This window comes from Cyanistes caeruleus, chromosome 9, assembly GCF_971803275.1.
Source record: "Cyanistes caeruleus chromosome 9, bCyaCae1.hap1.1, whole genome shotgun sequence".
In the NCBI taxonomy this organism is placed as follows: Eukaryota; Metazoa; Chordata; class Aves; order Passeriformes; family Paridae; genus Cyanistes; species Cyanistes caeruleus.
Genome location: NC_141709.1, coordinates 24,831,676 through 24,857,292, shown reverse-complemented (window position 1 = coordinate 24,857,292; position 25,617 = coordinate 24,831,676). Strand labels below are relative to the sequence as shown.

The 25,617-nt window shown below is 47.3% G+C and overlaps 1 protein-coding gene and 1 long non-coding RNA gene across 14 annotated transcripts in view; one reads left to right on the top strand and one right to left on the bottom strand.

Moving 5' to 3' along the window:
- The window catches only part of RNF220 (ring finger protein 220), a 221,322-nt gene that overhangs the window by 164,333 nt on the left and 31,372 nt on the right, over nucleotides 1-25,617 (bottom strand). The window lies entirely within an intron of this gene.
- On the top strand, nucleotides 15,859-19,861 carry LOC111933133 (uncharacterized). Of its 2 annotated transcripts, none has more exons than XR_002866526.2 (4): nucleotides 15,859-15,916; nucleotides 17,626-17,727; nucleotides 18,245-18,415; nucleotides 19,775-19,861. It is a non-coding gene; the product is annotated as an uncharacterized LOC111933133 (long non-coding RNA). The 2 variants fall into 2 exon arrangements; XR_015273715.1 differs by lacking the exon at nucleotides 15,859-15,916 and adding an exon at nucleotides 15,940-16,171.

The window sequence follows — 25,617 nt, the reverse complement described above, 5'->3', positions numbered from 1 at the left end:
GGAGAAAGGAAAGGAAATCAATTTCAAAAGCAGGAGGGAAAGAAGCGATAAGCGTGTAATAAAAAGGGAGAGGGGAGCACGGACGGGCCAGGAGAAAGAGCATCTTGTTTTTCATTCTTCCTTTTTTAAAGCATTCAAGCCTTAAAATGGAAAAAAAAAAGGGGGGGGGGGGCGGGGGGGGGGGGGGGGAAAGCGCAAACATCTCTGAATTAAGCCGGCTAAAACTCTGCAAAATAACATTTGGCTATCCTAACAACCCCAGGATTTGGTGGATGGTGAAGGTGGGGGAAGGACTTGCTGTTTGCTCTCTGATCCCCCCTATCCAACTCCCCACCCTGAACAGTTCGGGTCCATAAAACACAGGATGTGAAATTACAAGTAGTCTGAGGGTGGGCTGCCCCCTCCTCTTTCCCCCACTCAAGGTGGTGGAATCATAATGTACTAATTATCTGAAACCACTCTGAGTAGAAAAGAAACTGTCACATACCAGGCTGTAGACTAAATAACAAACATCCCACACCTGCGGCTTTATGAGCGCTTGCTGCGCAAAGCAGCCAGAGGGAGGGAATTCCCTGCTCCCCACTGGCATGGCGGACAGGCTCCTGCCAGGATGGGATACCGGATGCTGCAACCTGGGGCTAAGCAGGGTCCAAGCCCTGCAAATGGCCTAAATGCACATGTGAAAGCTCATTGATAGTTCTGTCCTGGCTCTGCATTTGGTTTGGCATGAAAACAAACCTTCTGCCAGGGTCTGGGGGGAAAGGAGGACCCACCAAAGGAAGGTGACACACCAGGGGCAGGAGGCATGGAAGAAGGACACAGTCAAGAATGTAGGGTGACTGTTCCAGAAGCAGATCTGGACACTGTCAAGGCAACAACAGTAGGAACAGACTGCAGCAGACTCTCAAACCAGTGCAACCAAGAATGAAGTCCATGGAAGCACCGCAGAAGACACCAGGCAATATCCTACCTCTGTCCTTCACCACAGCTGGAACTTGAAGAACATTGTGTCTGCACACAAAATGACTTCTGGGTACTCAACCATGGCACTCTGCTCTCTGGGGTTAAGAGAGACTGGAGCAGTGAGACAGGGTCAGCCCAGTGCAGCCCCACACACCTGGCAAGGTCAGCAGCATCTTCAGAGGCTGCAGGAAAGCTGGGATGTACACTTAGGGTAGCGTCAGCTCCATTATCCTTGGCTCATCTTGGGCTTCAGCTTCTGTGCCAAGGCTGACCAGAGAAAGGCAGAGTCTCAGCCCCCATGTGCACAAACCACCAGAAACTATGCTGAGGCCCACCAAAAGCCTCCCAAGGAAGAATAATGATGGTACTTGGACAGTAAAAAAGCCACAGGAGCACCACTGGACAATAAGTCAAAAGCAGGCAACTTCCAGTTGAGTGAACTTTACCTTAGGTTTTGCCACGCATCCAGGGGATTTCAGCTGAAGTCTATTAGTGAGTGGCACAAGGGCTGCAGGGGAATAACCTCAAACTGCCAAGTGCAGATCACTTAGACTTGCTGGAGTACTGAGTTCTGCTCAGGCAAGGTGCTGGATTAAACAGATCACCAATTTGCTTCCCAGTAGGACAAGTCCCACAGCAATTCTCCTTATTGAGAAGGGCTGAAAATGACCATGGGGGGAGGCCTGGCCAGCTGCTGAACTGACAGAATCACCTAGACTTCTACAGGCTATGTGAAAGGTGCAAGGTCCAAAGCAGGGACTTTTCTGAATGAAAATCTGTGGAAGTCGCAGGGACAAGGGATACAAGAGCCATCACCGCCTCTCAACTGCACCGTAAGAAGGGCTGTGTGACGTAGGGCCACCCCATGTTTGGGGGTGCTTGTTCCCATACAAGTTCCAGAAGGCAACCATGGTGCAGGTGTCTTGGGGCTTGGTCAGCCCTCCTATAGGCAATGACACATAGATAACATCCTCACTGAAAATTCAGCTCCCAGGCAGTGGAACAGCCAAGATTATTGCTCCAGGTCAGGGTGCTGCCCTCCTCCCTCCCAGTACAATGCAGATCTCCATGCTCAGACTTAAGCTCCTGGGTGTACATCCACCTCCAAGCTTAGCCAGCATCTCTGAACCTTCTGCATGCAGGGAGAATTAACACTGGTCCAGCACTGGTGATGGGTACAGCAGAGCCAGAACAAGCACCTGGATGGCCACCAGCAGCACACCTTACTGCAACCTGCAAATCCTCCAGACCCTTCCCGAAGGCACCAGAGTCTCCAGGTGGCCCTGCCTGGGGCAGTTGGAGAGCGGAAGGTGCTGGTCCCTTGTGGGAATGAGAAAACACACCGGTGTGGGGGCAGAGCACGTGCCCCTCGGCCAAGCATGGAATGGCCATTACAGGACCACTTCTTGCGGCATCACGAGTCATTAAAGTCAAGAGCGCTTGGGGAATCATCAGCACCAGCCAAAGTACTTCCCCAGATGTGGCTCATTCTCAGGATGTGGGAGCCCCCATGGACACCCACCTCCGATCCCAGCTCCTCCAGACAAAACATTCTCAGCGTTGGAGTCTCCACCCAGCACCCCACTCGAAGGAGCTTTCTAGGCCATTTAGCAGGAGGCACTGTTTTGTTTTGAACAGATGTTGCCTCTGCCCTGCCCCCAAGGTCCCCAGCAGCTCTGCAGCCTTTGAGCTGGGAAGGCAAACGAGTTTTGCACACTTGTTTAAGGTCAGTCAGGTGCATGCGCACAGGCACACACATTCTCACACACATGAGCTCCACAGCGGGGTGGGCAGAGAGGTACCCCAGACTAAAGCAAAGCAAGCACTGGGAACATTTACAGCTACGCTCAGCCTTTAGTGTTAAAATGACTTCTCTTCCCCACAACCCGCCGGCAGTACAGGTGCTGGGACTTTGCACTGCCGTCTCTCAGCTGGAGTTAAGCAAATTCTCTGTCCTCTCTGGTAGATGTGGGGAGCTGAAACAGCTGCAGAAGTTGGGCCAAGGTAAGACCTTCTCCAGGCATACCACAGCAGTGAGTGATCTGTGTGGGCTTGGTGGATCATCACAGAGCCTCTGTGTCATGACTGTCATCTGACTTCAATGAACAACAGACAACTGCTCACAGCTTAGAGGATAGATGGATTTATTTATTCCTGTAACATCACACCAGAGTGGGCCACCTGAGGCCTGCAAGTTCACTAAGTATACAGTGAGTATACAGTGACAGAGTTACTGTCCAGGACCATGGCACACCACTTCCAACCCAGCTACAAAGGGAATGGTGCTTGCTGAGATTAGTTTTTTCTCTGCTCAAACTGGTCCAAATGACTACTGATCCCTTAACATGGCGGTGTAACAACAGCCTTAAGACGTTTTTACTGAGACACCCCATTCTAAGCTCCTTGTCTCTTTCAAACTGTACTACTGCAAAACTACTGGTTTAATTTTGGTCAGAATGGGGGCAAGACATCTGTACAAGTGCCCTTTGGCCATTCCCATGGGATAAATGTACCTGTTGTGTATCCAGGCTGCCCCCTTGGGGTCAGTCCTTGAAGACTATTGTCCAGCTTCTACTGCCTGATGGACACGGTAAGCCTTGAGATGATTTACTACATACACTTAGAGGTCCTAAAGACAGGAGAGTGAAAGAATCGGGACATTTTCAACAAACAAACCAACATGCAGACCAGCATCCCAACTGAACATCTTTTGTTCATAAGACCAGCAGGCCCTTTGTGCTAAATCGAGCTTAAAGACAGAGGAATTTGTCACTCAATGCCCTCTAGAAACATCTCAGTATGTTTTAGAATAGCTCTGTGATCCAAATTGCAGTAATGCACTTTGTCACTGAGCTGGCACAAGCACATGTGGTGTATTCACTTCTTGAAGGCATCTGCAGAGTCTTATACAAATTTGAGTCCCTGTCCCAAGCAGTGAATATGAAATTTCACAGAAACACACAAATGCTTTTGGTGCCACACTTCCAAGCTTCTGTTTGCAGTCACGGCTTAGGTCCTGTGGCCCCTTTCTGGCTAAGTGTGCAATCCCCTGGTATAGAGTCTTTCATCAGCACACACTATGCCTTTGCTATTCCAAGCAAAACACTGACTGAGATGTGTTGAGAAAGAATATGTACATGGAAGTTGCAACAGCAGAGAAGACCTGTGTGATGTTTGGGGACATCAAGCTGGAGCATGGTAGAGTACATCAAACTGGACTTCAGCTTGTACTGTGAATGGCAACAAAAATCAGAGCTCGGACCAGCATTTTACTTTGGCTGATGCTGACATGGCCGTGTTGGAGAAAGGACATTGTCCCCAAGTACCACAGTGCTGGAGAGAGGAAGAGATAACCTGGGCTGAAGTAGCAAAAGATCCTGGGAGATGATCAAGGATGCCTAGGGCTGGGAAAACTGTGGCTACATTCAGGGAAGGAGGTTCCAAGGGTCTGAGGTTGGGTGAGATACTGTGAACCTGTGCTCTCTGCATACCAGAGTAAACATTAAAGGAAGCACAGTGAGACAAGGGCTAAGAGGACAGCAGAGCAACCTCCAGACACAGGGCTGCCCTTCCCTGGAGATACATTCTATTTCACTGTACATCCTTTTCACATCTATCCTTCTCGCTGGATGTATATGCTTTGCACTGTTCTCTGCTTATGCAACCTCTTACAAGAGAATGAGGCTTTTAGGGGCTCTTCAAGCCTCCAGAAGTGGAGGTGGAGAAAGCAGAAGGGATCTCACTCCATGGTGTGCAAGGCAACAAGAAAGACACCCCTGCCCATGGCCCCTCTTTTCTGCTCTGGCATCCGTGCCCCACTGTGCTTCCTGCTTTCTGTGCCACCAGCCTTGGCATGGCCGAACCTCAGAGAAGTCTCAGTGGGGTCTCCATGGCCCACTTCTCCTGAAGCTGTGCTGGCTTTCAGCATCTGACCCAGAGCTTTAAAAACCTGGGCGCCGCACAGAGGGCTCTGTTGTTCAGGGACCCGCATGCTGACTTTGATTAAGTGATGGACATGAAAACACACAGACACACAAACACAGTGCAAGGCAATGTCCCCAGAGGAATGGGAAAAAAGGAGAGATAAAAACCAAACAGCCGTTTTCACCCCCCAAACCGTATAATTTTGTGTAAATTTTTACTTTAAACATCTCTTTTTTTCCTGAGCTGTGATATAGGCCCTGTCAAAACCAGGGCCAATTACTGCCATTAGGTTCCCATTATGTCACTGCTTCTCCCCCCATTATGAAGGTCTTCGGCACACAGAGCTATAATCTTCACTCACTCTCGCTCCATCACTCCCAGAAGGAACAAAATTGTTTAAAAAAAAATAAAGCCTTTATTTTGCCCCTGTCAACTCTGAAAAGGAAGGAAGGAAAAAACAGAAAGAAACTGGTAAAGTTTTTAACTGTGAGGTTGCCAAAAGAACCAAGAGAAAGCGTTCAGCACAACCAAGGCATATGAATCGGGGGCTGGCAGGAGTACTCTGCAGGATCACCCACAAGTCACTCTCCTTAACTCTCAAAGGGGAGACATTTTCTTCCCTTTACCTCTGCCAAAGGAGACCTGTGGTGAGCCTGACACTGCCCCTGGGAATGGAGAACACAGAGAATGACTGTGTTGGAAGCACCACACAAGACAGAATTCATGTTCCACATCACACTCCCTCCATGCCACAGGTTACATCAATTTGCTGCTAAAAATTTGCAGCAAATTGATGTAACAGCATCAATTTGCTGCTAAAAATTTGCCCCCCCATCTGCTTCCAAATACTGACCACCCTCTTCACCCAAAGTGCTGGCACTGAGCCTGGAAGTGATCTGAGAACATCTGCAGAGGTACGTGGACCTGACATCTGCTGCCATCAAGGCAGAGCCTGCAGGATCATGCCCAAGAAGGATAACTAGCTGAGGTGACCATGCTCTGACTCCTCAGGGATGAGAGCACCGTGCACACATCTAAGAGATTTCAGCAAGGGTGTCAGACAGCTCACAAAGGATGATGAGGAACAGGCTCTTGAGAGGGCTGCTCACTTGTCAAAGTAAGAGCAGCCTTGAGAGAAGCTCAGGAGCTCCAAGAGGAGCTCCGGAGAAGGTATCACCCCAAACACATTCACACTTGGCCACAAATGGACAAGACCACATGCCTGGACATCAGAAGACGGCTACTGGGCATGCTCTCAAAATTCTGCTGGTGCTTCCGAGTCCTGCTCCTCCCTGGGATGCTAAGAGAGGGACAGGAGTGTCTGCAGTTGTCTGCAGTGGGTGATTCCAGAGTGAGCAGTAAGAAGCTTTGCCCCATTGCACCCATCGTCACAGCTCCAAACACCCTGTGTGTTCCTTGATGCTATTCACTGTCTTGAATCCACTATCCTGCATTTTGTGTGAGGTTTATGTGAAAACCAAGGAATGGATCTATTCTAGTTTGCTATGAGACCTGGATATGGTCAGCTCCAATAAAATGAACTAGAGACACTGAAATGCAATACCAAATCCATCTCCCTCAGTGCCAGTTAATTCAGTCCTAGGGCTCCATTTTGGTCAAGGCTGGAGGTAGAAGCAGCATAGGAATCTGATGTGGTATCAAGTAACATCAGAAACTCAGACCAAAGCATCCAGAAACAGCCTGTACTCAAACTGCATCGAGCTCACAGCCTCACGATGTGAGGAAGGAGTACCTGTCCTTTCCAACCAGCTACACTTCTTCTCTAGGCCCTAGCTCACATGCACTTCCCCAGACACCCACACCAAATCTCCCAAACCTTTCTCTGCTCCCCCTGTATCTTTGCTACTGTATCCACTGAAAAGGCAACACCTCCCCTCCCAAACCAGAGTCCTTCCTCTCCTCTCAGGGCTCTCGCACCTCTCTCTGGCGACCCCCTGCAGGTGACAGCATCTGGCAACTCTGGAGCCACAGAGAAGGGGCACAATTTGCCCCTAAACAAAGAAACATCAACTGCTAAAGCGATTTCCACCCTCAGTGAGACCTCACAGAGCCATCCTCCTTCTGAATGCAAAGGTCTCGCCCATTCCTCTGCGGAGAGAGGGAGGGAAAGAAAGGGAAAGCCAAAAGAAAAGGCGTGGGGGGGCCGGAGAGGGACACAGTGACAGACACTTTGGCTTTCCTGAGCTAAAGGCTGAGCCAGTGCAATGAAAGCGCTCAACAGCGGCCCACTGAGCTGTCACTTATGCGAGTCTGTGTGTGTGAAACACAGAATAAGGGCTGCGCCCGCCAATTGCCCCGCTTTCCACCAGCCCTCTTTTGTTTTTGTTTAAATCAAATCAAGGGTCGCTTTAAGATGTGCAGCAAAGCAATTTGCTGAGTATTCTTTCCCCCTGTCATGCCAGCAGCAGCCCCTGGTAACTGGGAAGCTGCCCACATGGAGGGGGAGAACCTCTGGCTGGCTTGCCAGAGAAGGTGCAGGGTGAAGGGCGCAGGGCAAGTAGGCACTGGGACACTGCTGCCAGTGGCTGCATTCCCTGCTTGTCTGCCAGCCTAGGGAGTGACAAGATCGAGCTGCAATGGGAGACTCAAGGGGACCTCAGCAACCTCCCCTTCTAGCTGCACAAGTCAGTAGATTGAGGACATTGGCTTGGGAGGGGGTCATATTTCTTGCTTTGTCTGGGCTTACCCAGCTGCACGATGAAGACCTGAGGCAGAGGTTCACAGGCTGCAGAGCTGCGGCTCTGCTGTCACCCACAGCCCCCTTGTCCCAGCTCCCACAGAATGGGACAGACCAGGATCCAGAAACCACCTGAATTTGGTCTGGTGGGAAAGCCTTTCCTCCCTCTCCTTCAGCCAACAAAGCTGTAGATGGAATTCTGGACTGTTCAATAGCCAATGACAACAACCCGGCCCAGGTTTTGCACCCCACCTCTATGCCACCTCCATGCCCCCAGTGTGAGCACTGGAAGGGGAAGCAGGCATGGGGCCATCCTCATGGGTCCTCCCCTAAGAACACTGCTGGGGAAACGCTGCTGCTGTGCTACAAGTGCAGAAGAGAACTTGTTGAGGAGGAAGGCTGAGGAGGAGGAGGAGGGCTGGGAGGGCTCTGGAAAGTTGCTGCATGCTAGAGGGGGGAGGCAAGAGATGAGCTGGAGGAGTGAGATGCTGGGAGACTGTCTCTATGTGTGCACAGCACACAGGTTATAAGAATTCAAGTTCCCAGGCCCAGAAGAGATGAAAATGGAGGAATGTGGGAGTGACAGGGCCACATATCCTCCTCAGCTCTACTGAAAACAGGAAGCAGCTTGGATTTCCAGCTTATGGACCAAACTCTGCCATGATGCTGGTTACCTGGTTAATGTTGCAACTCCTTTGGCTGCCTTGTGCTTTATTTCTCGTTCAAAATTACATACAAATGAGGTTAATTTCCCTAGTGAAGTATTGAGAGTCCTTTGGATTTAAAAGGAGCTTCTAAGAACAAAATAGTATGAGGATTATCACAAGTCCTGTGCCAGAGGACTGGAGGGCAAAACATTGGTAATGTCTCTCAAAGAGGCCAAAAGACGGCCATGGGGATTATAAATGAGCAAAGCCCCATTTCAGTGTCCAACAACTTGCTGTAAACAGTTCCCAAACTAAGGACTGTGTTCTGATCGCCATGATTTAACAAACCCATCACAGGAAGCCTCCTCCAAAGACAAATACTCTCAGCTCAGTGACTGGCTGACAACTTTTTTGGGCTTTCTAAATGCACATAAGACCGCCAGAGTCATCAACAGGAAAACAACAGGATTCTCCCCAAAAAGCCATGGTAACCACAAGCTGGGTGACTCACACATCCACCAGTAGCAGGGATGCCAACTCTCCTGCAAACAGAAATGTTCATGTGAACCACAGCCACCATCTAAAGTAAGGAGTAATCTCTGCCCCCAAAAAAATGAAATTATCTTTTCTGTAGAGGAGAAGTAGAAATGGTCACAAAGGGCATATGAAAGAGGGAGCAGGAGTGATTTTAATAAAATAACACCTACGACGCTTTTCCTCTAGTAAAGGAAGAAGATAAATAAATAAAAAATATGAATGGTAAAACCCCCTTACAACTGATAAAAAGGCAATAGTTATAGACAACACACAGTTAACCCCTGTGACTCCCTGCTGCAAGGCTGAGGCTACAATCCAAGAGAAGAAAAAACCCTACTTAAACAGGATAATGGAAACATCCTGGGTAATAGCAACAAGAGAAAACAAAAACTGTCAGTGTCATTTTTTGAAGGAGTACACATGCTTTCAGCCAAGTAAGAAAAAGTTCCCCTGTGGTCCATTTATCCCAAAATTACATGCCCTGTTGAACCATCCTCTACTGCAGTCAGCGTGTCCTGCACCAGACAGGATGCTGGATTTCATGGACACTGTCCTGATTTCAGGTGTGTTTTCATATGTGCCTTTCCCACACTGATATCCCTCTCTATACCTATAGCTTCCAAGGGGTTAAAATAAAACTTCTCCCCAAGAAGAAGAAGAAGAAGAAGAAGAAGAAAAAAGAGCCAGAGAGACAAAGTTAATTGAAACTGCTGTTTAATTTTTCAGCTCCACTGGATTACACTGTGGCACAGATGGTTCATCAAGACAGTCTCTGTCTGTATCACTGTCCGTCCCAGCCTCTCCCCCCATCATGTGGGAGGGAGGGGGAGGAAAAAAACACAGCAGGCAGTGGCTCAAAAAAAAAAAAAAAAAAAAAAAAGCAACTTAACACAAAAGAGCATTCTGTGCAGCTCTTTTCAAGGCGCTGGGACAATGCTCCCAACTTGATCCTTTCATAAAGAAAACGTTTCGGGGTCAGAAAACAGGACACATTAAGCCCAGAGAAGCACATTGGCCATTTTACCGCTGACTTTCGTGGCTCTCTAGAAGGCTGCACCAGAGTTGGGTTATTTTAGTTGTTTTTAAAGGCAGCAGCCCTGTAGGAACAATCACATTTGGGGTTTGGGGTGGCCTCGGCTCCCACCAGCCTGCAGCACCCTGTGCTCCAGCACAGCTCACGCATCCTTCTCTGCTGAAAAAAGTCTAACAGAGATGAAAGGCACTCTCTTTAACTGGATTACCCTTACAAGCAACCAAACCAAAGAGACTAAGAAACAGCTAATTAAAGCTGTTCAGATACAAAGAGCAAATCCTTCCTCCTGCTCTTCCTTCTCTCTCTTAGTGCAATTCATTCATATTTCCCCTTATGCCTTATTAATTCCTCTATCGCTGCTCTAGAGGAAGGAGGGTGGGGGAAGGAAGGCAGGTGGGAAGTGTGAGAAAGGGGACCAAACTTATCCATGGGTCAGATTTTCAGCATTGATTTAGCTTTTGCCACAGCTACAACCCATTGATTCTTAAGCTTAAATTGATGATTAGCACTTTCTGATTGAAATAATTCCTGGATACTTGTGAAGAAATAAAACCCAACAGAGCTTTTTTTTTTTTTTTTTTTTTTTTTTTTTTTTTGTGCAATAATTTGCTCTGCTAATCATATTTTCCAGAGGCTCAGCAAAAGTAAAATTCCTTCCATTTAAATTTCAGGTAAGCATCCTATCTCTAGCTAAGACATAAAGAGAGGGAAAAGCAAAAAGTTTCATTTTTGCCCACATGAACTTCTCAGCAGGTAGCTGTTAACCTTGGGGTAACAGCCAAACCTTAAATCCAGAGCAAAATTCACACTGAAACTTTCTTGAAGATGACATCTGCCTGAGCAGATACCTTATATTTTGGTTCAGATTCCCCATACCAGGTATATAAGGCATAAAGGTCAATGACAAATGAGAGAGATTCTGAACTTCTCAGAAAACTTCTGATTGGGCATTCATGAGAAGGCTTTGGACTCATTTACAATTGAACCCCATTTCTCTGTTTCCTCCTAGTAAAGCAAGTATTTCACTGTCTCCAACACTGCTAGGAAGGAGTGAAAAAAGGACTGTTCAACTGCTCTGTACCAGGCCAGTTCCCATCACCCCATCCCATCCTGCCAGCACATACTGCATAACCAGGAAACTGCTGACTTTCCAACCAGAGGAGGTTTCTTCATTATGAAGAAGACTCAGGCACTCCTGAGGAATCCTCAAGGCTGTGTCAATAAGCAATGATTTTTCTACAATCAGAGATTAGATGAGAAACTGCATTCTTCACTTCCACCTGCCTCTGACAGATCTCTGTCTCTCTGGTACAGCACTTTCTGGAAAATTATTAAAAACAGAAACTCAGAATCAGGCAAATTTTGCCCAGTGATGGCATTTCACAACCAGAATAACTGAGGTCAAGGAAAACTAAGCAGCTTTGTCAAGGTCACAGGAGCAGCCCAGAGCCAACTTCCAGTGCCACATGGGAACAAGGTTGGCACTTGGCTTACCCCTCCACCAAAAATAAATCTCAGGGGAAAGCAATTCTGATGGTATCAGTCCAGAAAAGAGCATACAGGTGGGAAAAGAGCTGCATCATCCTTGGGATGGCTAATGCATCAACTACTCTGCTCCAGAATGCTCCCACTGTCAGCAGTGCAACCACAGCTGCCTTTCATGGTTAAGAGAAGGGAGAACGGAGCTTCACCTTAGAAAAATCACAAATTAAACCAGGACATCATGTGCAATTACTTCTAACAGGATAATTATCCTATACAGCAGGTTGATACAAACACACTCCAGGCCCCAGTACCTTGGGAGCCTATTTAAAAGCCCACCTGTCTCCATGATCTGTTCCCTCTGTCTCCTCCTTAGCACACCTGGTGCATGGGCAGCTGCCATGCAGGTGTGGGCACCAAGGAGTATCTTTAGCTGCTATGGGTATTCCTAGCACTGTGGAAAAATCACCATTATTTTTGAGTTGGGATATGTTCTTCAGGCCGAAGGACATGCCTGGCTTTGTATAAGAAGGTACTTTCCACTGTTATATTTTTTTCTTTGCTTTTGAAGAAGACCTGCCTGTTTCCCACCTCCCATCTCACCTGCCATAAACAGGGTGCCAAGAGGTGGAAGAGTCAGAGCGGCAGAGAGGGAGAAGAGGCTGGAGGGGGAGGGGGAGCGGAGATGACTGGAGGGAGGTCGAGAGAGGAACGAAGAAAGAGGAAAGAAAAGAAAAACCCAGCAGTGCACCATGTTGCATTGTTCACGCTCAGACCTTCAATTTGCTCTCTGCATTCTCCTGCAGCGGGGAGAATGTTACGCTGGCTTAAGAGACAAATCGGACACAAAATAAAGACCAAGCACTCAGCAGTAAAGCAATTATCGCAACATTTTATGCCGGGCCTGTTCCTTTTGAAGGCAGCCTGGTGCTGCCCGCATGTACCTTAACCCGTTCCTAATAACCATAAAGTCACCATTATTTACGGTACAAGACATTAAATAAATAATGAAAAAGCTGCCGGCGACGGAGCGAGGCAAGTGGGGGTTGCAGGGAATCTCTCGAGACCAGAGCTGGCATTGGCTTAACCTGCACTGCAGAAGGCAGAGGAAAACAACTTCCCTGGTCCTGGTGAAGGGAGGATACATTTTTATTTTGGGATGGCACCTTAGGCCCTGGGATCAGAGTCAAAATTAGATTGTGAGGATTTTTTCAAAGAAGAGAGAAGCAAAATGGAGTTGCATGGACTCATGGGCAAGTCACAAACCAAAAAGGTTTCTACAAGAAGAAGGAGGGGTGGCAGGGCCGTATTCTGACTTTCACCTTGTCAGCATAAATCCTTGTGTAATGCTGCTGGAACCAGGAACTCCTGAACACTCACAGGATGTAGCTGAGACCAGACATGAGTCCTCCATGAGGAGACATACAGTCCCATCTTGCTTAAATTGAGAGAAAAATAGAGAAAAATAAATCATGGACATAAATACAGGTCACTGCAGGACTTCTCACAGCTGTGTATCAGGTTAATGTACAAAGGGCATTTTACCTTACTCAATCTCCACCTCTCACTGTGCATCCACACAACCCCACCAGGAAACAACATCTGCACTTCAAGCTCTGCTGACTGGTTTCAGAAACAAACATCTCAACACCTCTCTTTTCAAGGACTAGCTGTTTTCCCCCAAACCTGTTTCTCTTTTGAACCTCTCCCTATCTTGACAATCCTCCACCTCGAAGCAATGCTGGGTCACACTCTGGGTGCTGTGCCACCTTGGTCAACCCCAGCAGCCTGGGCAGGTACAAGCACCTCCTCCACCCTCATGCCTTGTGTCAGGGTACTTGCTCCAAAGTGGTGCAGCAGCTCCTACCTCCACTCTGTGGTCCTACAGGGGGTGACAAACACAAAGATGAAAAGCATGCTATCTTCCACAGAACCTCGGGTCACTGTCAGAGTTCCTGATGATGAAGGATATAAAGCACCTGCAGCTGCTGGCAATACCTGCCCAGCATAGGCATCAACAGCAGACACGTCTTTGGGTTATAGTGATGCTCCTGAAAGGGATGGGCAGTCTTCATTGTCCACCAACATTTTCTTCTAACTGATTTCTAAAACAGACCCTTACAGCTCAATGTGGAGATGGTGAACAGGGATACCGCCATACCAGCCACCTGCTGAAGTTGCTGGCCTTACATCAGAGATAGAAAGCAGGAACAATTCAGAAATGTTATTTTATGCCAAGCATCACTATGATTCTGTGAAGCTACATTGTAACTCTCAAGGCAATCAATGTGAATTTTCATAGTGTTTTAAAGACAAAGGAAACTCTGCACCAGGTAGAAAGGTCATACAACAAGACTACTCTAAGAAATATGATTTGTATTTTGCATTTCTACCTAGTAAGTACTGTTCAGAGGTAAAGCTAATGTATTCCTGAAAATGCACAAACACAATGTGGAGTAATGGAGGACACCTGACCCTCACAAAGCCACTGCAATGCTGCTGGTGAGCTCTCCCAGGCATTTCTCTGCTGGGGTTTCTTAATAGACTAAACTTTAAAAGAAAGATTCAGGATTAAATGAGATTCATTCCAAACCATTCTTTGTATTATGGAAATTCCTCCCAAATTATATTGAAATAGGGCCTGGGAAAAGGTGTTGCCCCTGGGGCAGGGCAGAAGTTCTGGATCTTCTGACATTTGAGGAACAGAAATTGGTTCTTTATATTATAGAATAGGAGGCCTATTTTTATAAGAGCTAAGACCTGCTCCTGGCAACCCTTCTTCACCTTGCTCTGCTGCTTCTGACGGATGAACAAGAGGAAGAAATTATTTCACTGCCAGGGGCACGCTGGTCTGGCAGCACACACACTTCTGGGACACAAAATCTGACCAATTTCTGACCAAATTCCAAAGGCTGTTGAGTTTATTTTCTTTAAACCAGAAATGTCCCGCTCTTTCTATGACCTAAGAATTGGGATCCATGTCCCAGGATTGAGGATTTTCCTCAAAAATGGAAAATCATCATGTGAAGCCATAATTCTCGTTTCACGAGAGCTTCCACACTTTTTACTCCAAGTTTGTCCCACAAAGAATTGCAGCAACTAGATGAAGAGGGCAGTGTTTGATTTCTAATATCAGAGGTGTGTACCTGAATGGTCCCTTAGGAGAGCTGAGATCTGCTCTTGGAAGTGTGGGTTTGTGCTTTTCTTACATCTACCCAAAACAAAGGAAAACAAGCTCTTCTACAGCTGAATGGGAGAGTCAAATGTGCCACACACAAAAGAGGAAGGGCCATCTGCACTATCTGATTCAACCAGGGAAGCTGGTACAGGTGCCCCTCTACCACTGGGCAGATGGGGGGGGCAAGAACAGCATCAGCACATGCAAGAAACACATTACTGGAGATGATGACCGGCTGGCATGAGTGATGCTCCTCTCCTCTAGGGCTGGCCATGCAGAGAGGGTAATCCCCTGCTGCCTCTGTGCTGTGGAGGGCTGAGCAGGGTGCAGAGGCAGATGAACCAGCCCATGAAGGTCGCAGCATGCTGCGAGATTGGAAATTGCATGGTGCCCAAGTGAAGGTCGCAGCATGCTGCGAGATTGGAAATTGCATGGTGCCCAAGTGAGGGGTGCCTCAGCATCCAGCTGAACAAACCTTTCCAAAGCCTGTGCTGCGGTGATAGCTGTAGCACTGCACAATAAAGAGGACCCGATCCATCGTATCACTCCGTGCTCCCCTTTCACCCCAAGGTTATAAAGCACGGTGCGGAGCAGGCAGGCACGGGGGCAGAGGCAGCTGCTCCCTCTAAGATCTGCTCCATTACACCTCTCAGAAACGGGGAAAAGGGGTGGGAAGGAGGGAGGAGGCGGATTTCTAGGCATCGGTGGGTCCATTCTTCACCAGCTTACGCAAGTCAAAGCTACCACCGATGTGGGGGAGACGAGCCGGGCGGCGGTGGCCATCGCTCCGCGAGGACGGGCCATTCAGACGGGCTTGTGTGTCACACCCAGCTCTTCGGGTGGACATGCCTGTCTCGGAGCTACTGAGAAAGTCACCGCAGCAGTCTCACAGTCCCCGTGCGACACCCTCTTTACCTGCGCCTGCCAAATTCGCAGGCTCTGGGATGACACTTTTTTTTGGATGCCTAGCCCCAAAGCCAAACTGATGTCATTACAGAGGCTGCCCCCCCACCCCCCTCCCCCTCGCCTCCCCAGCGCCCGGCCACCAGGCTCAGCTGAAATGTAAACCTCCCCTCCTCTCCCCGCAACAAAAGCGAAAGGCTTTCAAAGCCCAACCTGATTGAAATTCAAAAACTTTTTCAGCTCCTCTCCCTCCTCCCCACCTTGAAAAGAGAGTGTATAAAACTGGGAGACAAAAGCCTCCCCCAGCCCACCCTCGGCATTGTCTGGCCGGGGCGGGTTCGGGCCAGCGACAAGGGGGCACCCAGCCCGGCGGGGGCCCCGCTGCCGCTGCCCGCGCCCCGCTCGTCCTCGGCCGGGGGGGTCCCGAGCGTCACAACACACCCGCACGCACCCCAAATAACCCGCTCCCTGCCTTTGTGCGGCACACAAAGAAGAGACCGGCCCTGATGGAGCCGGGAGGGTGATTTACTCACCTGCCGCTCCAGCCCCCGGTGGGTTTCTATGGGGCGAGGGGGAAGGGAGGGCTGGCCTTTGGTTTTACACACATACACACACACATACGGCTTTTGTTGTTGCCGTCCCTTCTCTTGAGCCGGCATCTTCTGGGTGATCCTTAACCTCACAGCTCGCTGGTGTCCCTCCCCTCCATACCAGTGCTGAGTGTCCTCATTCAGGGCTCATGGTCCAGGCATTGAGTTCTGCAGCTCCCTTATCTTTGGGATGGACTTCAGGGTTCTTTTTTTGAGGTCAGCTCCCCTCTATACATCTTCAGCTAAACAGCGGCTCTGTTTCCTTCTCAAACATCTTCCTTAGCTCCATATTCCCATTGCAGAGAATATGTCTTCTCTGTAAGCCCTGCTCACGCATGTTTATGCAGGAAGCCACCTGCACTGGCTCATCCATCCCTTGCAGCCAAGCCAACATCTCCCAAAGGCTTTAGAAAGGCACCAGCACTCCTACGGCCTGTTGGGCTGACCGACCTGGGCAGTCCTCATCCATTGTCCCCATGTTGCCTGTGGGACAACTGGGATAGATAGGCTTTAGTACTCCACAGGGGTGCTCTGTATCTGATGCAGTTGTGTACTTGGACACAGTAGCAAAGCAAAACTGCACTGACTAAGCCATGGGTTTCAGACATTACTCACCTGCCACAGTGGTGCTTCCACCAACGCCATTTCACAGCACCAGAGAGTCTTGGCATTTCTACTCTCATGACTCTCCAAAGCTCTCTCGGAGACAGCAGGCTCCAGTGATAAAAGTTGTCCCTTTCCATTATAGAATAAAAAGAAAACAACAAGAAGTAACTGTGGGTATAAAGATTTCTTCCCCATTCAACAGCAGGCTCTGACAGGGCATCTCCTGGGGTGGGGAGACAACACAGCCTAACACACACTGATAGAAGCCTATCGATTTGGTCTTTACTCCTACATGCTCCTCAGCACTTCTGCTCCATTAAAGCACCTCAAGCCTTTCCATTTTTCCTTCAATACTCCTCCTGCTGCCTGTCTTTCCTCCCTAGACTTTAAGATCTTGGAAGCAGCTCTCCTCCCTGCTCCATACTCTCCTGCACAGGAGCCCCAGTCCATAGCAGCAAGTTCTATGGGTACCCTCATCATGAGCTGGCTGCACACAGTCCCAAGCTGTCATCCCTAAGTGACACTGAGTGTCCTGTGCTCAAAGGTGACATATTCCTGCATGATGTGACCTTAAAATGCAAGCTGCATCCCTTGGCAGACATATCCTAGTTCAGATGCTGCTACTGTGTGATAATCCATTTTAAAACATCTTGAGAATGGCTGATGTGATGCATAAATAGGGAAGAGGGAGTGCAGACATCAGGTTCTTTACTACTATTCACAGCACCAGCCTGGACAGTTGATGCTTTTCTCTGGATCTCATTTTCCCCCTCAGTAGAAGGTAGACAGTGATTCCAGCTCAGGTCTTTAACCTGCTCTAAGATCTTACAAGTGAGAAAAAATAGGTGTACAGACTGCCAAGTAATAGCTCTGACTCCAGAGCTGGATGACAGACCTGGCTCCTGACTCAGCTGTGCCTGCCTGCACAGCTCCATGGCTATCCAAGACAGACTACTAAATTATGCAAAACCTTTGAGTGAGCCTGGCTTAATTAAGTTTTAATTTTAGTAAATTACCAGTGTGGGAGTGGTCGAATCTGTGAACCATTACTCTTGCTTGTTCAGGATTTTATTTGGAAATAAGACACTTCATTACATCTCTGTAAACAAGATCTACTCAGAAAGGAGAACTGGTGCAGAGGATCAATACAGAAGTGGGAAAAGGAGGTAAGGGGACAAGCAAGCAATACTGGGAAAGTGTGGTTAACACAGGGATTTGGAAAAAACTGTCCAAGAGCTGGCTATCTGGAATTTGACTTCTCCCCAGCACTCCAACATCAACCTTCAGTCCAGTCCTGAAATTTGCAGCACTACTGCCATTTGTAGCAATGCTCTAGGCTCTTGTACAGGGGCCTGGGATGTTTTGCCTTGAGAGGCCTTCTCATCATTGTAGCCTGTGTCCTTGGATCAAGGAGATATGAACAGGCTCTTCAGAAGTGCACAGCACCCTAAACTAAAACAGGCTTGTGAAGTCCAGCAGGTGCCCAGTACCAGTACTGCCATGACTGCCATGAACTGACACTGCCCCTAACCCAGAAATCGCTGTTTCCACTACAGTACTACCACCAGACAGAAACAAGACTTGGAGGTACTTGTACCTCCTTTGGCTGGTGTGGGAGAAGCCATGAGCAGCAACAGGACATCAACACAGCTTACACCCTGGAATCTGCTCTTCTTTTCCCAGGACACCAGCTCTACCATCATAAGTCCCTAATCGGTTTAACCAGCATGATGATCACCCATGGTACTGCAATGCCTTCTGCTATCACTGTCACTCCTGAGCCCACTGCTAACACCCACCACCTGCCACATGGTAGCACAGGACTGGGATACAGCACAGAGGCCAATAACCCAGGCAAGCAATGACTTACCCTTCCAAAAACCTGGTGTTCTGAATGCAAACCAGATATGCATTTTTACAAACAGTACTCATTCCCAAGGGAACAAACCTAAAATGGGACTAACTCGCTGTGTCTGGTACTTTAATTAAGTTATTGCTAAGATATTGCATCTAATTTTTAAATTGAACGCAGCTCAGCATCTTGTTAGCCAAATGTTATGGTATTTATAACTTAAATATCCATCCAGAGAAATTATGATACTATTACAAATCTCCCTCAATAGCTTAAGTTAAAAATAAACCAGCCAATCTATCAATCAGCCTTATTCATTCATCTCAGCTATTGTGGGAAGAAAAGAACAACATACGCAAGAGAGAAGCAAATGGTCTGAGAAGAGGCAGCTGAACGTATTGATCAGAGTTAAAAAAAAAAAAAAAGAAGTTAGAAAAACCCAGACACACATCATTTGGTTTAATGCAACCCATACAAACAGCTCCAAAAGGCCACAGCTGCGCGCCTCAAGCTCTGCTCAAGTTGGTGGGTGCCTCTCTCCCAACTGACAGCCCTCCAGAGCGGGCAAGACCTCTCACTACTCCTATTACTTTAAAACTACTCTATCTTCCCCGGAATAGTAATTTTTAAAAAAATAAGACAAAAGTCAACATTGTATCCTTAGGACACCAAAATAATAAATAAATAAGCAGGAATGCTTGCAGCCCACGAAGTCTGACAGCTTAAAGTGTGCACAAAGAAAAAAGCACTGGTGAGAGAGTGAAAGCCATCCTTTGAACTCCCGCACCCCAGTACTCTCAGAGGCGATGGATTTATGCTTCTGCTCCGGCATGCCAGTTCAGAGAGACCCTTTCTATCCCTCTCACCCTGATGAGCTCTCAGAGTCATTTGTGGCCTTCTCCCCCACTTTTGGCTTCTATTGTTTAAACTTTCACTGTTTTCCTGCAGAGGAAAAGGGAGAATCACCTTACATTCCTTGGGTTATTTAAAAAGAAAGGGAAAGAAAAAGAAAAAAATATTTTATCTCCTGAAAGGAAAGTTTTAATATTATTTTTATTTTTATTTTTTTTTTTAATAACTTGCCTAGGAAGGCTTCAGCCCCTGGGCTGGAGAGGGAGCTCGCCATCCCTCTCAGCCTGTTGAATTCAGGCAAGGTGAAGAGGCACAACTCGTGTTAGGCCGATGGGAACAAATCTCCCCTTTTGTTCCCTACCAAAGGCTTCGCTAATTGCCGTTGGCCCGACCCTGCCTTATCGCCGATCACTCCCAGAAAGGGAGGGCACAGGCAGGTTCAAAGAAAGGAAGAAAGAAGAAAAGAAATAAGAGAAAGCAAGAGAAAACATTCCTTTTCTTTTCTCCAGCAGCCAGTGAGAGGCAGAAAACCAGAGGGAAAGAAAGAAGCATGAAAGAGAACAAAAAATAAATAAATGACCCAAGCCTGCTCGGAAGACCCTCTTTCTCTCCTATCAGCTTTTACAGGGGGCAATACATTTTATTCATTGCCGGGTCTGACTTATCGCAGCCTTGTTTTTAATGAGGTATAATAAGGGGAACATTTTGTAACAACACGGTTCCTCTATTTTATCCGACAAACAGCTGTGTCATGGCCGTCGCTGGGAGAATGAATCATATCTCCCTGCCTGCATATGCTAACTCCCATGTAATTACCCTCGCATCTTAAATAAAGCAGGCCCTAAACCTGTCGCTCAGATTACAAGCAAACGGTGCAGACCTCGTAACTGGGGCCTCTATCATTACAATTAATTTATCACAGGAGCGGCTGAGATTAGAGACTAGAATTAAAACTCGAGCAAGGAGGGTGCCCAGGGCTGACAGGGAAAGGGAGAGGAGCTTTATTGCAGAGGCAAGGCAGGCTAATTCCTTAACTGGAACAATCCTGGATATTATTTTCTTACTTCAAGTTATTCGCTCAGTTATTTTCCTGAGGCTACGGCAGGACAATTTTCTCCCTGAAATGTCAGGAAGCAGAAAGCAAAGGGAACTTTGCCCCGTATAAAACCCACTTGATAAACACAAATGTATAGAGGCTCCATTCTGGGTGAATGTATATGTGCCCAGACACATCCATACCTGTGATTTTTTGGAAGGCACGTACGCTGTATTTGTATGCAGATATATATGTGAATGTACATATACATAATCCGCAGAAACCTGGCTGTGCAAGAGCACCTCTTCACTGCTATACAGAACTGTTTGAAACATAAAGTGTTGCCTTCTCAAGACTTCTCTGCTTTAAAGACAACTTGTCCAGTAGAACAGCCCATTCCTCTCTGAAGCTGCCACCAGCACCAATGCTGTACTGGTTTGCTATGGCATGAGCACATTTCCCACTGCTGGGCTACCCTTGCTTCCTACATCTACACTCACAGGTATGGGCTCACACCCCCATGCCAGGCTCCTACCAATGCTCCTTCTGCTTCCTTGGAAGTAAGCCAGGGCAGCAAAAGGTGCTGAAGAAAATTGAGACACAAACCTTGCCTATAGAGAGTAGCAATACAAGTGTTTTGTTGGGAGGGCACATATTTTACCAACACCACTAGACAAGTATCCCTTAGGTACCACTGCTCTCCTGTGAACTCCCTACCCTTGCACAGGTATTTTCCCTGTTTTCCCTCTCTGGGATGCTCCTTTCAATCACTTTCAATCACTTGGGGTGCTGTGGCACCCAGCACAGCTACCCAAACAGATGATTTACAGAGCTGCAGGACTCCTTCAGCTAAGAGCTTCCCATACTCACAGCCTTCCTTGCAACCTGTCAGTCCATGCCATCCCTGCTCAGTGCCCCCCTTCCCAGCAGGACAGCCTGGCTTAGAGCCAAAACCTGCGCATGCTAATATAAAGGGGAAAGGGAAGGGAAGGGAAGGGAAGGGAAGGGAAGGGAAGGGAAGGGAAGGGAAGGGAAGGGAAGGGAAGGGAAGGGAAGGGAAGGGAAGGGAAGGGAAGGGAAGGGAAGGGAAGGGAAGGGAAGGGAAGGGAAGGGAAGGGAAGGGAAGGGAAGGGAAGGGAAGGGAAGGGAAGGGAAGGGAAGGGAAGGGAAGGGAAGGGAAGGGAAGGGAAGGGAAGGGAAGGGAAGGGAAGGGAAGGGAAGGGAAGGGAAGGGAAGGGAAGGGAAGGGAAGGGAAGGGAAGGGAAGGGAAGGGCTTTTAAAAACAGTTCTTTTAAGGACTTTCTCCATTAGAACCGCAATTTTTGCATGGTGTGAAGACACCTTGCTGCCCCCTGACAGCGTCTGACCTTTGGTCTGAAAACCATTCCTCAGCCATGGTCTACCTCTGGTACTTACAATATCCAACAAAATAACAGAAAAAAAGCTGGTGAACAACTTTACATCTACATCAGCACCGTGCACTTCTGCACAAGGCATCTCTTAGGGTCCTTCTTTTTTCCCAGCAATGCTCCCCCCAGAAGATCTTGGACTCTGGAACAATTAATTCTACCTGCAGATGTGGATTTGCAAGCAGAAGAAGACCATTTCATCACCAGACATCAACTCTGCAGCAAGATATACAGAGGAACAGACAGCAAAGACCTCCTCATATCAGAGGGAGTAAGAGGATTTTCAATCAGCTCCATCCAAAATAGATCTAACTGTAGGACTGGGTTCTAATTCAGTAAAATAATAAAGAAAGATACTTTGATTTAAATCATATCTATTTTTAAAAAAATAATCTTTTTTAGAAACCTCTATGACTGCTGCACTGGGAAGAATCATGAAAATCTGTTTTATTTTCTACTACCCAGAATTTGGGTTCTTTTATCAGTTTGCATATTGAAAACAGTTTTCCTGTCCTCACTTTTGCTCCCAGTTGCTCTGCAGTGCCGTATCTTTTAGCATTTTGTGCATACTGCAAGGCCTGAGCTCCAAGATGAGCAAATATAAGGAAAGGAGGGAAGGTTGGCTTTTAAAGAATTTGTGTACATTTTTATTTCAAATAACTCTTTGGTTTGGTTTTCTATGTCCTTTAGAGGTTTTCTAAACATTATTTCTTGCCAAAAAAACTGAACCTGAGACCAAATGACATAGACACATTACAGATAAAAACTAAACCACTTAAATCAAAGAGTGCTGGTCTGTCAGCAGCGCACTCCAGCCAGCAGGAAGGTTATAGTTTTACGGGCACCAGAGGTGTCACTTGTGGGTAGAAGAAGTGACCTGCAGTCCTTCCAGCCCAGTGTGGTGTCTCAGCAAAGGCCAGACCAGATGCTTCTGTGAAAGATCAAACAAAGTAAGACAAAAGGAAGACACCACTGTAAACAGTTACAGGGCAGCCTCAATTCAAGGGAAGTTTCCTCCCCAAAAGCTGGCCACTGGCATATGCTCTGTGGTAATGGCAGAAGGCATTTAACAGCTTCTTACAGGATTAAGCTCTAAAACTCCACTCTCCAGTATCAGTGGGACTGGAAAACTAGTATCTTTTCTATTAATATTATTATTATTTAAAAGCAAAGCTTTTTGTTTCTCTTTTCAACCTACTAGTGCTTGTTTTTATGATTTGTTTGCTAAGCAGGTACTGGAAATACAGAGCTTTGGGCCTGAAACTTTCTGCTTCTTACCAAGTGAATCAGCACTACCAATTTAACGCAGGTATCAAATTGGTATCTAAATAATATCTCAAAACTCATCTTGCCCACTCTGGCAGTATTTTCTTTCCTGAACCTCCATCGTGGGATGGAGCCTGACAGCAAGGGCAGATGGGTGCCTGGCACTGCATGCTCCCTTTCCCGCAGTGCCGGCTCGGCTGCTCTGGGCAGGACCGGGGGATGCAGCCCGGGAGGCAGGAGCGGACATGCCGCTTTATTTTCTGCTCACAATTGGCAGCTTCCTCCACCCACCCAAACAGACCCTGCAATGTTTTTAAAATGCAGTCAGCAGCTGGAAACTAAGGCAACTTCTGTCTCCTATTGAAAGTCTCCCAGCAAAGCTGCAAGCCTTCCCTGGACCACCCTGGGTCATGTAAATTCAGCAGATTATCCATCCCTAACTCTCCTCATCTATCACCCGCCTCTGTTATCGATCGGCTCCTTGGAGTAAGTGGGGCCCGGGCTGTCCATTGCTGAGTCCTGCAAATCTGGCCAGACGCTCGTGTGACTGCCTGGGAGAGCGAGGAGGACAGGTTCAATAATGCTGGGTTACTGCCACCGCAAAGCCTGAGCCAAGCTGATCTATGGGCTCGGCAAAGGCACGATTCAAAAGCAGGACAAGACTTGGCCATAATGCCACAGGACTCAATTTAATCCCATGACACTCAGCTTTAAAGGCAATAGTGCCAGCTGCCAGCCAAGGCTAGAAAGTCACTTCCACCATCCAGTGAAAGAGATTAAATGCCTCCTTTCCATCTGTAAGATACCAACAGCACCTCAGCTGACTGTCTGCTCCTCCATTTTAAAGATGAAGGCTGGGAAATGCCTATCTCTGTGTGCCCTATTTGAGCTCTTTGCCAGAATCTCATAAAATCCCAAGACCTGGGACCATAAAACTCCCCCATTTCAAACCCAGCTGACTTACAGCTGAGCTTAATTCCCCTCTCAGCTTCACTCAGTGGTCCAGCTGCAAAGTTCAGCAGAACACAAGGTCAAAGCTCTAAATATTACACACATACACACACCACCTGCACCAAAACCCTTCATTTTAATGAAGAATAAGTCCCTGTGCTTTAATTTAGAAATAAAATGAAAGATGAACCAAGTGTAGTCACACTAGTGGTGCGTTTCTTCCCCTGTAAACATCTCACGGCAAGGGCTGCTGGAGTAAACTCACCCAGTTCGGTGCTAAATCTGGGAGCTGGAGATAACCATTGAAATGGGAATACCTCCAACAATTTCACTGCTGATTTTCCAGCAAATATATATATATATCTATGATGCTTATTCATAATCTCAAACTACTTTCCACATGTCCCAAAGAGGCGACAAATACCTTACATGTCTACCCAGCTGCCAAATCCTTCCACTTCCCCCCATTTCTACAGTGCAGCTGAGTATTGTTAATATGAAAATCTTTGGCCTATTGATCACTAAAAATATGAGAGCGACAAAAATGCATTGAATTTAACATAAAAATAAACAACTCATGGCTGCTGTATTGACTGTATTATTCATATTATGATTTAATTTCATTCTCCTTTCACACAGCAGCTGCAGATTTCCACCATCTGTGTCAAACCACTTCCACAAGTCCAGACTTGGGAGCCCTCACTTCCTGAAAGCAATTTGGTCTCCACTCCAATGCTACCAGAGCAAAGGCATTATAGGTGGAGAACATCACCCTGCACTATGCAAAAGCTTAAAGCAGTGTGTGTTGGTGCTTCCTTCTGGATGCTAACCAATGTTATGGACATGACTAAATCTACCTTACTTTGAAAGTCTGAAAGAAGGAGGAAGCTAACCTATCCTTTGGAATAATATTCCAGAGAAGTTGTGGATGCCCCGTCCCTTGAGGTGTTCATGGCCAGTTTGGACAGGGCATTAAGTAACCTGGTCTAATGGAAGGTGTCCGTGCCCATGGAGGGCTGGAACTAGAAGATTTTTAAGGTGCCTTCCAACACACACCTTTCTATGATTCCATGTTTCAACAGCCTCACAGCCATCAGGTTGGCTAACCAAACCCTAACCTTACAATGACAGCAGGGAACATACAATATGCTCAAGATACTCATATCCCACTCTGGATTTCCTCAGGCTCCACACCACAACTATGGTGTATGTGCAGCACACACCTGATGATGCAAATCATCTTTCTTCCTGCTAGTTCAAAAGCTCTGTACTTATTAGGCATCCCAAAACTCACATGGATGGGGTGAACACAGGAAACTCTGCACCATCTCCAGTCCTTCTCAAGGCTGGGCCCTGGGGAAGAAAGTCCTGACTTTAAATGGAAAGATGGGGTTGGGACCCCACCTCATGTCCCACTAAGCACCACTAAAACCAAAACAAACCAGGCAGCCCCATAAGTCGTAAGAATTAAAGGCACGATTCCGCCTTTCTAACGATGCTTTTACAGAAACCATTCCACTGTAAAACTTTATGATTTGAATCTTTATAGCTGCCAGCAGAGCACATGTTCACTGCCTTAAATTATAACTTAATCTCAACAGAATTTGTGCTTTCCAGCACTCTGTGGGTAGAGTGAAAGATGAGAGGCAGAACTTCATGCCTGATGCCCACCTGCCTCCTTGGACCATGA